General features: G+C 37.4%; 1 long non-coding RNA gene across 1 annotated transcript; it reads left to right on the forward strand.

Moving 5' to 3' along the window:
• Nucleotides 1-4,842: 4,842 nt before the first annotated feature.
• LOC119792258 lies at nt 4,843-7,151 on the forward strand. Its single transcript, XR_005281966.1, has 4 exons — nt 4,843-5,259; nt 5,361-5,440; nt 6,042-6,106; nt 6,318-7,151. It is a non-coding gene; the product is annotated as an uncharacterized LOC119792258 (long non-coding RNA).
• The last annotated feature ends 7,588 nt before the right edge of the window (nt 7,152-14,739 follow it).

Here is a 14,739-nt window from a genome sequence, read left to right on the forward strand (position 1 = left end):
CCCGGATTCATAGCGAGTCCAAACAAGCCAGCTGCTCTGTGATCAGAGGAAAGGTCACTTGGTGCCGAACAGTGGTGAAAATTGGAAGTTCAGTTTAATATAATCCAGTGAATAGTTCCGTCTGAAATGAATGAAAATAGTTGTTTTAATGGTTATAGAGTCAGATATGTGGCGGTAATGTTTGATTTATCTAAAGGTTTTAATCTGTTACTGTGTAAATGGGTTTGGCTGGAATTTAAGGACAGATTCTAATCTATCTGCAGGGTGGGGACTATAAATCTGATATTGCTGTTTTGCACAATATGCTTAACTAAGACACTTTTTGTGGAATATTAGAGATTTTGCAGATATATTTTTTTATACATTCATTGTTTAGATTTACTTATATATTTCTAACCCTTTTATAGAATAGAAAATCCCTTTATTGTCCCACAATGGGCAGATTTACAGCAGCAGAAAGATTATTGAAAATGGTCACACAAATGAGGACCTTAGAAAAATGTCTAAGAACAACATAATAGGGAAGAGTTAAAATATAAACAATAAAATACTGTAAAGTGTTTTAACAATATAAAACTGGAGAATAAATAACCAATATGCAGCTATGGACATTTTTACAGTAATGGATATTTGAAAATAGCAGCAACATCAGAGATGTGCAGAATGACAGCAGCAGGTTATTTAACTGACTAAGGTCTCTATCATTACATTTGATTTGATTTGTTCCTGCTCCCAGTGGTTCCCAGTGGTTGGAACCTTTATTCCTCCCAATAAAGAAATAAATAAACAGTTTTTAAAACTTTGGTATTCATTCTTTTTTCCTGCTTTGTGCGTCAACTATCACGGTTGCTAAGCAACAGAGCATACGGCGGTAAAACCCGCCGAAGGGTAGACCTGTTTGAATTCACAGCCAAAATTCTTCCGGTCTCCTTATTTTCACGGACTTGGAAGGATCCAGTCTAGGTAGACCGCGTCCTTGGAGGATGCAGCCCAGGATTTGGAACAGAGCCATAGTCACTGGATGATTTCAATGATAAATATAATGCCTAATTGTCATTCCAGGAATATGGACAAATAATAAATTATATCCCCAAAAACATTGATCAATTTAGTTCAAAGTTGCTTCAGTAATATTGCAGTTCCTAAACTTAAAACTACATGGAAGCAATATAATAGATAAAAAATGCAACAACATCTTTTTAAGAAAAGTGTCAACAAATATCTTATATCCTTTATCCAATTAAAAGATTTTCCTGTTAAAAGAATACTACAAAAATGATATCCGTGCATTTAGAACCAAATATCTTAAATTTGCTATTCCACCTAAACATAAAGAGCTTCATTAAAAACTTGAAATGACTTTTATCCTTCCAACCAATTCATATGCTCCAAATTGAAATTCGCTGTAAAAAATGTCGTCTATGTGAGCAAGAAGAGGAATGAACTGAACATCTTTTTTTATTGTAGTAAAAGCAAATATTTCTGACCTCAGTTCCTTACTGCTTATTCTCTAAGTCCTTAAACATAAATTTTCTCCCTCCGCCGCGATGAACTTTGATATTATTGCCCAAGATAAATATATAGAATTTATAATTAATTATACAAGTATTATGGTCAAATTCTTCACACACAAATGTCTCAACAAAACTTTCACTACAATCCCTACATACAAAATGTCCTTAAAGAAAATGTCTACCACCAATGCTAAAAGACTCCATGCTTTTCTGTCCGAATGTCATAATTACAGTGGGGCAAAAAAGTATTTAGTCAGCCACCAATAGTGCAAGTTCTCCCACTTAAAAAGATGAGAGAGGCCGGTAATTTTCATCATAGATATACCTCAACTATGAGAGACAAAATGAGAAAAAAAAATCCAGAAAATCACATTGTCTGATTTTTAAAGAATTTATTTGCAAAATATGGTGGAAAATAAGTATTTGGTCAGTTACAAACAAGCAAGATTTCTGGCTCTCACAGACCTGTAACTTCTTCTGTAAGAGGCTCCTCTGTCCTCCACTCGTTACCTTCATTAATGGCACCTGTTTGAACCCGTTATCAGTATAAAAGACACCTGTCCACAACCTCAAACAGTCACACTCTAAACTCCACCATGGCCAAAACTAGAGAGCTGTCAAAGGACACCTGAAACAAAATTATAGACCTGCACCAGGCTGGGAAGTCTGAATCTGCAATAGGTAAACAGCTTGGTGTGAAGAAATCAACTGTGGGATCAATTATTAGAAAATGGAAAACATACAAGACCACTGATAATCTTCCTCGATCTGGGGCTCCAAGATCTCACCCCGTGGGGTCAAAATGATCACAAGAACGGTGAGTAAAAATCCCAGAACCACACGGGGGGACCTAGTGAATGACCTGCAGAGAGCTGGGACAAAGTAACAAAGGCTACCATCAGTAACACACTACGCCGCCAGGGACTCAAATCCTGCAGTGCCAGACATGTCCCCCTGCTTAAGCCAGTACATGTCAAGGCCCATCTCAAGTTTGCTAGACAGCATTTGGATGATCCAGACGATGACTGGGAGAATATCATATGGTCAGATGAAACCAAAATAAAACTTTTTGGTAAAAACTCTACTCGTCGTGTTTGGAGGAGAGAGAATGCTGAGTTGCATCCAAAGAACACCATACCTACAGTGAAGCATGGGGGTGGAAACATCATGCTTTGGGGCTGTTTTTCTGCTAAGGGACCAGGACGACTGATCCGTGTGAAGGAAAGAATGAATGGGGCCATGTATCGTCAAATTTTGAGTGAAAACCTCCTTCCATCAGCAAGGGCATTGAAGATGAAACGTGGCTGGGTCTTTCAGCATTACAATGATCCCAAACACACCGCCCGGGTAACGAAGGAGTGGCTTCGTAAGAAGCATTTCAAGGTCCTGGAGTGGCCTAGCCAGTCTCCAGATCTCAACCCCATAGAAAATCTTTGGAGGGAGTTGAAAGTCTGTGTTGCCCAGCGACAGCCCCAGAACATCACTGCTCTAGAGGAGATCTGCATGGAGGAATGGGCCAAAATACCAGCAACAGTGTGTGAAAACCTTGTGAAGACTTACAGAAAACGTTTGATCTCTGTCATTGCCAACAAAGGGTATATAACAAAGTATTGAGATGAACTTTTGTTATTGACCAAATACTTATTTTCCACCATATTTTGTAAATAAATTCTTTAAAAATCAGACAATGTCATTTTCTGGATTTTTTTTTCTCATTTTGTCTCTCATAGTTGAGGTATATGTATGATGAAAATTACCGGCCTCTCTCATCTTTTTAAGTGGAAGAACTTGCACTATTGGTAGCTGACTAACGTTTTTGCCCCACTGTACATCTGATATTTCTCTTTTTCAGAGAAGTTATTGTTCCTTGTTTATATCGTTTATATCGTTTATATCTTTATTTGATGATGTAATTTACTATTGAATAGCTTATCCTGTATTCATTATTATTATTTTTATTTTTTTTATAGATTTTTAGCACAATTTACTTAACTAAGTATTTTTGTTGTTGTTGAATATAAGAGATTTTGTAGAAATCTTTTTTATACATACATAGTTTAGATTTCCTTCTATCTTTCTAGCGCTTTTATATCATTACATTTGCTTTTATTTGTTCCTGCTCCAGGTGGCTGCCACCTTTATTCCACTCTGGATTCTCATGAGTTTAGTCTTTGTTCACTTAACAATAAAAAAGGAAAACAGAAAACAGTAGTGAGAAGTTCAGTATCCATTGTTTTCCTGCTTTTTTTGTTAACTGTCATGGTTGCTAGGCAACAGAGCGTACGTGCGGTGAAAGCCAGAGAAGGATGGACCTGTTTGAATCCACAGCCAAAACTCTTCCTGTCTCCTTATTTTCAAGGATCCAGTCCAGATAGAGCGGGTCCTTGGAGGATGCAGCCTTTAAAATCAAACACATCCACAGTCTCTAGTGGCAGCTTCCAAATAGCCCTGACTGCAGACTGAAGATCGGGGCGTGGCTCAACATTGGCTTTAACTACGGGCACTTTTATGTCCTTTGATCATACTTCATGAAAAAAAATTAAAAGGGACATTTCACACCTTTATAGTTATCTTTACAATGAAACTGTTTTAGGACATTTGTTTTAGTCTGTGAGGAATTTATTTCACCTTTTTTCAGCCTCATTTCTATGTAAATATTACCGTTTTGTGCTTGTCCCACACCCAGACTTTTGATCTTCAGTGATAAAAATGAATAGCAACAAAAACATGTTTTCTAATGTTTTAAAATATCATTGAATAAAATATCAGTTAAATCAGTGTTCCACCACAACACTGTAATGTCCCTTTAAAAGGTTTCTATGAGAGATTGTTTGGGTAGTTGCTATGGAGATGAACAGTGACATGACAGCAGTGACATGATGGGAATTTTGACTACATCCATCAACTTTTGAAGTAAAGTCAAGGTAAATATTGCTTGAAATGAAAATATTTTTATTGTAAGTAATTTCAAAACATGCCGTAAAATCAACTCAGTCTGGAAATTCTTGTTTTTTTCACACAAAGAGAGTCAAAGTCATGATCCTGATCAGCAGCACATCCCATAATATGCTGACCGCTCTGTTATCGTGCCTCCAGTTTGATCGTCAGCTTTAACCCTGAATGAGGCTGATTCTAACTAACCAGGATCTATGGACAGATGTCAGTAGAAACTCCTTGGGATCGTCACTGACAGGAACTGTTGCTTTGAACTCTTCACTGACTTTGTGTTTCAGAAACAGACCAGCTGGAGCTTTTTTACTAGAAGCTTTGTTTTTTAATGTGAATAAAACCTTGATGGAAAGTTTGATTCTAGTTGATCAGAATCTGTTCTGATCTCTTTGATCAAAGGTCAAATAGGAGAATCACCTTTAGACTGTTGGAAAGATCTAGGATTAAATATCTATGACTTCCTTTTAGGACCATAGTGAACAGGATCAGTTCACTGAACAAAGCCTGATCCAGTCCACTCTGTCCAAGTCATCCTATCAGGACGGACCTGGTTCTGGTCCAAGTGACAGTCTGATCCCACCTGCTTCTCAGTCTGCTTACCTGAACTTCACTGGACCTGGAACTCTGACTGGGATTCCGGTACCAGATCAGGAGGAACTGGTTCTGACTCCATTTGGTGGCAGAACAGAGAAAAGATTCTGGATCACGGTGAGGGAATTTACCTGGAAGATTTAAGGCCAAACAAGAAAACCAGACAACCATCTCTTTTAAGATTCTTGTCCAATCCAACAGAAGGGTAGGTAGAAAACAACTTTATCACTTTATTTTCTATAGGCTTATTTCTATAATCTAAATAACACAGATTGAAACGTTTATATCTTGTTTTCTATTCTTCAGTGGACCTGGCACAACTACAGAAAATGACCACAGCGTTGACCAGTATGAACGTTCAGATATTGGAGACACACAGATAAAAGGTATGATGATTGCTAGAAAATGTTGATAATGAGAAAACATTATCAACATTGTTGATAAACAAGTTGCTTAAAGTTGCAAAGTAATGCGATTGTAGGAATACTTTAACCAGTAACGGAAAGGTATGAAAATTGCAGTGTTTGATAAGTAATAAAGGGTGTACAATTAACAAAAATAAGCAACATTAGTTGCCATTGACATGCATACAATAGTTATTTTGTAGTGTGTATTTTTGGGTCTAAACCTGTACCACATGTGTTGTACTGTTAAAAATAAGAATGATATCCTTTATGAAAACATTACAAACTTTTATCAATTGGTAAGGATCCAAATCAAAGAATGCTCTAAGCACATGCTTGGAGTCTAAGGGAGTCTTGTTAACATTGTGATATAACTACAAATCTGGTGTTATTTGTTTTCAGTGCATTTAATATTTTACAATAAAAATAAAATTTACTTTTAAGTATATTCAGTTTTGTGCACCTGGTGATATGTGTTCAGTGAATTTAATAATTTACGATAAAAACACAACATTAAATTGTTTTGTGGCTCCTCCTGAGATTACAAGGTTCACCTGATCACAAAAATTATTTTCTTTTCCAGATGAACAACAACTGAAGAGCCGGCGCTCAACCAAGCGGATTTGACCCAAACAACTTACGACATAGGTTAGTGATAGTTATATTTTTTTCAATGTCAAAACAACTAATTGTGTTTTTGTTTTACACGATTGACTTTTTTGCTTAATCTTGAAATCTTACATTTCATAATAATTATTTCATAATAAAGCAAGACTATACAAAAGCTTCATGTAGGCAGATTTACAACTCCACCAGCACCCATACAAAATTGACAATGTAAACATCAATGTTATTACAGATATATCAAAGGCCAAGGACCTGATTAGTGAAATGGACGACTCTGGAAAATTCCAACTTCTTCAGACCAGAAAACCCAAATCTTTCAATTTCCCTGCCAGAGAATTTAAATACAACCGAAGAGCCAGTGGGGTGACCAAAAGAACATGCCAGAGGGACTGGCTGGACAAGTATGAGTTTTTATCATTTTTACATCATATAAAGATGATCTACTGTCAGGATCAACATTCAGGCAGGAAGTGAAGTTGTGGCACACAAAGTGGTCATCATCAGTGGAAAAACCCAGCTCTCTCCCTGAAATTCTAAAGATAACAAACATGAAGTGCTACCCAAACATTTATATGATTCGTCACCTTCTGTCAGTCATACCTGTTACCAGTGCTTCTGTGGAAAGCGCTAACTCGGGACTTAAAGCAGTGAAAACTTTGCTGAGGTCAACAATGGGACAGGAAAGGTTTGTGGCTTTGCTACTTTTGTATTTGCACAAGGACATTTAGTTAGACATCAACAAAATCATAGACATATTTGCCCAGAAGGTTGACATTTGTAAACCCATTATCATCATCATAAAGTTTGTAGTAGAGAACAATATTCTTTGTCTGGTTTAACTTTTTTTTTTTTTTTTTTTTTTCAACAGTTTATCTTGTTAAAATATATTCAAAACTCCTTTGTCTTACTTAAACCCAAGTCTTTGGGTTTTTTTATTTCATGTTCTGTGTAAATATCATTTCTGGAAATAAAGAAACTCCTTGTTTGATTAATTGTTGATAAGGATCATTTTTTCTCTTCAAACTACCTTTTAACCTTGTGCATGCTTTAAAAACCGAGAGATCCTTTTTTAATTACAATAATGTAATCATGCTAATTCTGCTTATGTTCATCCATTAAAATTATCAATTAAAAACCCTTGGATGAATAATTAGGGTAGTGTGAAAGAGTGAAGATGGTATTCTTTGGTCTTTTAGCCTCACATTGTCTTGACCTGTGACCCCGTGACCCCATGACCCTTAGTTGCGCACCCCCCTTTGAAAAATCCTGGATCCGTCCCTGACTGACTTTGTGTTTCAGAAACAGACCAGCTGGAGCTTTTTTACTAGAAGCTTTGTTTTTATGTGAATAAAACCTTGATGGAAAGTTTGATTCTAGTTGATCAGAATCTGTTCTGGTCTCTTTGATCAAAGGTCAAATAGGAGAATCACCTTTAGAGTGTTGGAAAGATCTAGGATTAAATATCTATGACTTCCTTTTAGGACCATAGTGAACAGGATCAGTTCACTGAACAAAGCCTGATCCAGTCCACTCTGTCCAAGTCATCCAATCAGGACGGACCTGGTTCTGGTCCAAGTGACAGTCTGACCCCACCTGCTTCTCAGTCTGCTTACCTGAACTTCACTGGACCTGGAACTCTGACTGGGATTCCGGTACCGGATCAGGAGGAACTGGTTCTGACTCTATTTGGTGGCAGAACAGAGAAAAGATCTGGATCACGGTGAGGGAATTTAATAACTGTTTCAATCTAAAATCTAAATTCAAGAGGAAGTAAAGAAGTGCAGGTGTTTCCCCATCAGTACAGTGATCTGTGGATCATTAGAAACTATTCAAGAGATTTTATCACATTATGGTGAAATGTTCAATCTTTAGGTCAGAGCACTGCTGTGCAGTTATTGTTTGATTTTAAATAATAAACTATTATTTGAATCCAAATCCTCCACAATAAATAGATGTTTAAGCTCCACCAGGGGATGGGATTATTGGGCTGACAGCATCTAATATTTGGTTTCCTCCTGAAATGTCCAACTTGTTGTGGACTTGGGTTGTGTAAATGTTGATAATTATAGTTCATAACTGCACTTGGCAGCAATCATTAACCACAATCCCAGTAAATCTCACTGTATCACTAAACCATCAACAGTGAAGGGATGTTTGGAGCTCTGACCTTTAGAGACAGCAGATCACTCTCATATAGAAATAAACATAGATGCGTATCTCTTTATCTATGCTGATTTATTAAACACAATCACTCCCTGTTACAACTAACAATTCTATCCTACAAACTGTTTAACTAGAACTCTCAGAAAATACTAAAAAAGAAGACAAGAACTAATGATGAAGCAGCTAAGAAGCCATTAATAGATGATTAAACAGATCATCACAGCTGTAGCTACAAATAGACGTTGGAAAATAGAAATGATCATCATGAATAGTCGTCAGTCAGCAGCAGTAATTATTAGGAAACCATGAAAGCTTTGGGTCCATCTGCAGGGATGCAGGGATGGGACATGCATGCACTAATGATGCTGATATCTCCCATGGCAACAACCAATCACCTGGTGGGGCCTGCCCCCCCCCCCCCCCCCCCCCCCCCCCCCCTGGCTATAAAGAGGTGTGTTTGAATTTATGGGCTGCTTCCTCCAAGGACTCGGTCTAACTGGACAGGATCCTTCAATAAGGAGACTGGAAGAGTTTTGGCTGTGTATTCAAACAGGTCCATCCTTCCGAGGCTTTCTTCACCGCTTAGCAAACATGACAGCTGACACATAAAGCAGGAGAAGAATGAATACCAAAGATTTCAAAGCTGTTTCTTTTTCTTATTTTTATTTTAAAGTGAGACAAAGGATACGCTCATGAGAATCCAGAGTGAAATAAAGGTTCCAACCAACAGAAGCAGGAACAAATAAAAGCAAATGTAATGATAGAAACCTTAGTCAGTTAAATAACCTGCTGCTGTCATTTTTTCAAATATCCATTACTGTAAAAATGTCCATAGCTGCATATTGGTTATTTATTCTCCAGTTTGATATTGTTAAAACACTTTACAGTATTTTATTGTTTATATTTTAACTCTTCCCTATTATGTTATTCTTAAACATTTTTCTAAGGTCCACATTTGTGGGACCATTTTTTTTCTATAATCTTTTTGCTGCTGTAAACACCAGAATTTCCCCATTTTGGGACAATAAAGAGATTTTCTATTCTATTCTATAAATGAAGTAGAAACATATTAGTAAATCTAAACAATGTATGAATAAAAAATATATCTGCAAAATCTCTAATATTCAACAACAAAACATACTTAGTTAAGCAAATTGTGCAATAAATCCTATCAGATTTATAGTCTCCACTCTGCAGATATATTAGAATCTGTCCTTAAATTCCAGCCAAACCCATTTACACAGTAACAGATAAAAACCTTTAGATAAATCAAACATTACCGCCACATATCTGACTCAATAACCATTAAAACAACTATTTTCATTCATTTCAGACGGAACTATTCACTGACTGGATTATATTAAACTGAACTTCCAATTTTCACCACTGTTCGGCTCCAAGTAACCTTTCCTCTGATCACAGAGCAGCTGGCATGTTTGGACTTGCTATGAATCCTGGGATATCCAAGGATACTGAAGATACATCGGACCCATCCTTCAAATCGGGCTAAAAGAAGGACGCATTTTAAGGCCACATAACGAGGAGTCTTGGAATCCAACCAGACTTCGGTGCGGCGCTATGACGTAAATCGCCTTCAAATCTGGCCTTCTGAGGACGCAGCCCATGAAATCGAATGCAGCCACTGTTTTCAGGATCTAGTCTATTGTTGTAATCTATGGTTCTACATAACAAACAATAAATGGATAAACTGTTGTTCTTTATCTTGAATTACTTGGAAGATGACTGCTGAGACAAACTCTACAACATCAAACATAAAAACTGATTCTTAAAAGAGCCTGAATGATGGATTTGATCCCCTAATAGAAATATATAGCAGAACATTTATTTCTGTATAATTGTCAATTTTAGCTTCATATACTAACTTTAAAATGTCAAAGTAGGACACTGAACATGATGGTATCAGTGCTGCCACCTTCTGGCTTAGAGGAGAACTGCTTGTTCCAGAGGGGGTGATAAAGGGGGGGGCCTAGCTGTTAATAATTAGAACTATTCTAAATATTTTTTATATTTATTTTTGGGACAAATGCCAGAATGGTTTCTAACATTCAGTGTCGCCTCCTTCACATATTTGCTCGGTGACGCCTCTAATAGAAACATGGGGTCATTTTTTTTTCCTAATAAGGATTTAAAACATTCAAACAATCATCATGAAGCAATAATTGAGCTCAATGCAGCAGCAGACAGATCAAGAAAATCATTTAGTCAGGGTTGAATGACAAACAATAATCAATAATTATGTTATAAAATATAGAAGGAAAACTTGGACATAAGTGATAAAGGGGGAAACTGATATTAAAATCAGAAAAATGTGGGAGATAAAAGGAAAGCAGGAAGAAAACAGAATAGAATCAATATTCTACATTAACGACCAACCCTTAACAATCATAGACAGGTTTCAGGTATTACAGGAGACAATCCCCCCCGTTAATGGCAATCCCCCCTTTAACGACCGACCCCTAGAATCATAGACAGGTTCAGATATTACAGGCTAACGATGGAACTAACGACCCATTCATCGGTTACCATTGCATGTTTCCAAGCGATACAAGGCGTGTCTATATAAGACTCAAACTCACTGCGGATCCAGACATTTGAATTGAGAAAGCTTCCTGGAGAGGTGGCGAAACGTCTTCAAATCTTGAAAACCAAGTCCAGTGGATATTTTTTGAATTTTTACGGAATAGAATCAATAATTTCATGATGCAGAATTGGTCAAACAGGTTTGAATAGTTCACTTAGTTAAGTATTGAACATATTGCTAATAAAAATTAATTTAAAAAATCAAATACTATTGGATTTGAAATATATTTTATCACTACAGAGAAAATATTTTTCTTTTTGTTGTTGCTGTAAACCTCCTGTTGACACTCCAGTCCAGCAGGTGGCGGTAATGCGCTTTAATAGGTGGTCTGCCAGCCGCTATGAAAGAGATGCAGCAAAGATTAGAGGAATAAACAGAAGGGAGGAGATATTCATGAATAGAATAAACACAGTTTTTATAATTGAACTCTTTTTAAGATGGGGAAACATCTCACTGGTTTTTGTAGTTGGTGAGATAATGTAAAAACAATGGAACATGTTCTTATTAGTTGTAGAAAATATGTCAATCAAAGAACATGATTAAAAACAGAATAAGGTTTTAATGGGGAATTGAAATTTGTTAATATGGTTGAAAAGTTAAATAGTATTAAGGGGATGAAGATTTTTCTTGTTTTTGTTTTTTTAAATATAGGGATCATTATGAGAATTTGAGGGATAGATATTAGGATCCAATAGGTGGCAGTAGTGCAACAATAATGGAGGCAAGCTGCCGTTAAAAGAAGAAGAAGAAGAAGAAGAAGCTCTAAAGGCGGGGAAGGTTGGTGGGTCGTCCTGTCGGTTGGGCCACGGAAGGACAGAGAGAGGTCGTGGATGGTCGTTTGGTGCATGGCGCGTGTTTTGAAGCTGCTTATGGAGAAATGTCTTGGGCCGTGAGTAGTGAGGAAACAGGAAGCGATTCTTGTGGGATGGAAGAGGGAAATAGTGACAATGAAGGTTGGAAGATAGCAACATCAAAAAATGAGAAAAAGCGGAAAAAACAGAGATCAGTTCAAGGGGAATCTAGTTCAGAACAATCCAGTGATGATCATTCCATACATTCCACAGCACAACAAAATGAATTCAAAGTCATATTCAAAGTCGTTAATCAGGCAGACTCTTTTACAAATTGGAATCCGGTTCACTTAACAAAAACCATCAATAAACTTGTCGGAGAAGTCAGAGGTGCCAGAATTCTGTACAGTGGAGACCTGCTAATTAACTGCAGAGACAGCGCCCAGCAAGGCAAAGCAATACGGATCAACAAAATTGACGGGATAAGAGTTCAGTGCAGCCTAATGGAGAACAAAAAGATCAGCAGGGGAGTCATTGGAGGAGTTCCTCTAAAAATTTCTGAAAAAGAGATTCTGGAAAACATAAGCGGTGCAAAAGTAAAAGAAGTAAAACGGTTAAAAACAACAAGAAACGGAGAAAGATCTGACAGTTTATCAGTGCTAATTAAATTTGAGGAAGAGCAATTACCAAGCAAAGTATTCATCGGTTACATAAGCTATAATGTCAAAATCTACAATCCTCCACCATTGAGATGTTTCAAATGCCAAAAATTCGGTCACATTGCAGCAGTTTGTAAAGGGAAACAGAGGTGTGGAAGGTGTGCAGGAGAACATGAGTACGGAAAATGTGGAAAAGAAGCTATAATAAAATGCTGTAATTGTGGTGGAGAACATACTGCTGCCTATCGCGGCTGTGAAGCAAGCAAAAGGTCTGAGGAAATTAAAAAAATGAAATTTGAGCTCGGAATAACCTACGCTGAAGCTGCAAAAAGGATCCCATCTCAGTCAGAAAAACCCAAACCTACAGTTCAACACACGGCAAATTCCAAACCTCTAGAGAATCAAAAAATTGATGAAGACTCACTTATTGTTAAAAAGACAAATTTTGTTCTTTTCATGGTAGAAGTAATTAATTGTACTGCACAGACAACAAAAAAAACGGAAAAAATCAAAATAATAGTGAAGGCTGCAGAAAAATACCTGGACATTAAAGATTTGAACTGGGAGATGGTTGGAAGTATGATGGGAGGACCGATGGGACCATCAGAAACTGGCAGAGTTAAGATGACCTAGAGTAAATTAAAATTATATGGGCAAATGTGATTTAGTATTATGTTGGTTTAAGTTACACAGGTTTTTTTTTTTTTTTTTTTTTTTTTTGGGTGAATCGTTTTCTGTTTTCTTGCTTTACTCCATATCAGTTGGTGGCGGTAATGCACAATTCACAAGCCTGCCAACCGCCATAAAACCCCATAAGAAGAAGAAGAAGAAGAAGAAGCTCTAAAGAAGGAGAAAGAAACACGCAGCGAGGCACCGACACATTAAACCAGCAGCATTAGCTTAGCTTGTGTGTGGAGTCATTGTAGAGAGGCTGATAATCTGGGAGTGTTTGCAGTGAGAATGTCTTCAGTCCAGCTTCAAGGAGAGTTTATCACCGAGCAGTTAACTCCTGCTGAAGAAACATTCACGGAGTTTAAAGGGAGTTTGGTCAATTCGGAGGAAAAGATGGACGATCAACATCTACTGCTGGATTTCACCAGGATCCCCCAGATCATCTTACACCGGATAGGTAGGAAACACCTGATAGAAACGATTCCCTGATGATGCACACTGTGGATTTTAGCCTCATCTGATTGGAAAACTGCTTAGAGGAGATCAACATGCTAAGCTAAAGCTAACCTCCGGTTGAGAGCAGAGCCTAAAAGGCTAAAGTCTGCATCATGTTTGGTCATTGCAGCTTTTCAGGCTAAACTCTACTGTTCCATGTTGTTTGTGATGCTTAGATTCCAACATGGAGGCTGTTCTGATCCCTGATTCCTCAGATATCTGTAGAATTGTTAGATTGTTTACCTGCTGCTGGACAATGGAGTCACAGTCTGCTCTAGTGATGGGCTAATGAGGCATCTTGAAGCGTTTCGACTCATTGCCAAACTGTATTGATTCTGTCTCACTGAATACTGACACCTTTTGGACATTTAAAAGGCTCATAGAATGATTATATAGATCAGGGCTCTTCAACGTTTTCCAGGGCAAGGGCCCCCAAACTGATGGCAAGATGGAGCGGGGACCCCCTAGTTATATATGTTGTATAAAATAGTGTTATATCAAACTGGTCCTACAGTCACTCTATTACATACAGAGTCATTTCTCCCTGGGATTATTAAAGTATTCCTGGTTGATGGACAGGTGTTGTGAATGAAACGGTGCCCAGTTTGAAAGAGATCTAGATTTTAAGCTAAGGTGTCAGTAGTTGAGAACAGTCAAACAGATTTATTTGAAATTATGAGAGAAGAAAAGACTATAAAGTCTCTGGCTGATACAATATAATCCTTTTCCCGTCATGATTTAAAATGAAAAGCCCCAAAGTTGGGATTTTTTCTTTTTTTCTTTTTTTTTTTATTTATGGTCGCCCCTGATTATATTTCATCAAATGATCATGTGCAGACATTTGTATGATGGAAATAGACGTACAGATGACCTAATACAATGATATAATTTGTTACTGTAGGTTATATTGTATTATTTCATATCTATGCTTAAATAGAAAATATCTTTGATATTTTTAGATGCAGCCAATAAATAATGTAAACATTTATCATAACGTGAAAATGTGAATGAGGTGTGAATAACAAACAAGCCCGTTGAATGGGATCCTACTGACAGCGCACCGCTGGTATGTGGGGGTCTGAGCGGCTCCGACAGAAATATTGGAAGGCAGGATGAACTGACTGCACTGATGAAGTTTTCAGGTGGATTTTCCCACTTAAAAACATAATAAAACTACTTTATTCCCCCTGATCACAGCAAATATAGCTGCAAGGCAAATAAAGGATAGAGTAGCTCCGCCCAACGCGCGTCAGACACACTTTTCGACCGCGC

Source organism: Cyprinodon tularosa, unplaced genomic scaffold (assembly GCF_016077235.1).
Source record: "Cyprinodon tularosa strain WSP-4 unplaced genomic scaffold, ASM1607723v1 ctg1113, whole genome shotgun sequence".
NCBI lineage: Eukaryota > Metazoa > Chordata > Actinopteri > Cyprinodontiformes > Cyprinodontidae > Cyprinodon > Cyprinodon tularosa.